This window comes from Corythoichthys intestinalis, chromosome 12, assembly GCF_030265065.1.
Source record: "Corythoichthys intestinalis isolate RoL2023-P3 chromosome 12, ASM3026506v1, whole genome shotgun sequence".
NCBI lineage: Eukaryota > Metazoa > Chordata > Actinopteri > Syngnathiformes > Syngnathidae > Corythoichthys > Corythoichthys intestinalis.
This window is the reverse complement of record NC_080406.1, coordinates 36817687-36818938: the sequence shown is the minus strand read 5'-3', so window position 1 is coordinate 36818938 and position 1252 is coordinate 36817687.

Below are 1252 nucleotides of genomic sequence, written 5' to 3'. Positions count from 1 at the left end.
TAGCTCGAGCTTGTGTGGACATTCGGTTGCTAGGCAACGGCTCCACATTTCCGATGTCTTTTTACTAGAACCCCCCCCCCCCCCCCCCCAAAAAAAAAAACAAAATAAAATTTAGTGTAAAGCGAAGTGCCATTCTAAGTCTGAATTTATTTGTATTCGCGAGCCAATTATTGAGACTAAATAAAAATATAACGGCGAGATTCTAATCATACACATCGTATCCACCAGGGTGTGCCCTTGTTTCAAAAAACGTATTCAACATTCACCTGCCAAATCTAGTGTACAGACAAAAGGTCATGCTCAGATTTAGACACTGTCGTGGAAGTTTTAATTTAACTTAAGTTGTTATTATAGTTTGCATTCATTAACAAAAAAAAAAAACAAAACAAAACTAGTTTTTAGATTTTATTTATTTACATGTTCTCTTATGAGCACATAGGATTTACATTTTTTTGGGTACTCTGTTTCAACTTCCCAAAACGTGGGTTAGTTTAATCGATTTTGGTATTTTTCTTCTAAATCTACCCCGCGTTTAAAGGTGCTAGGAAATACTACACCAAGTTACTTTGAAATTATAGCAGACCATATTTTTGACACAAATCATCCAGTGACAGAAAAGGCTTAATAATGGAATCAGATCCTAATTGGTCTTTCTTCCTTAGGCTACGTCTACACTAGGACGGATGGTGGCCTTAAATGTGTAATTAGTTCGACTATCCGGCATTTCGGCTACACTAATGTACCTCTTATCCGTGTAAATTCTTGCACAGAGTAGTTAGCCGGTTAATATTACCCGCAGCTAAATATAGACAAGTGTCTCCATACAGCAATCGGATACAAAGGTAATGACGTCATGGAGCGAGCCACCGCAACTTTTAGTGTGGCATGATGGCATTAGGGCTGCAGCTGTCGAATATTTTAGTAATCGAGTAATCGACTGGAAATTCTATCGATTAATCGAGTAATCGATACAATTTTAGGTAAAGAGCAATTATAAATATACATGAGAAAAAAAACACATTTAATCCAATATTGAACCATTTTCAGTCAGTCTTTATTTTCGAATGTACATTGTTGAAAACAGCCATCAATTGCATCTCAGATGTGACTAGAAAAAAAATTCACTGCTTTCACTCAAAAAAACTTCTAGATCTTATAAATAAACATATTTCTTACCTAAAAATGTAATTACGCTTGATAGCACACATCACTTGAAAGCTACGTGTTTTTCCCACGTGTTTCAATTTAATTT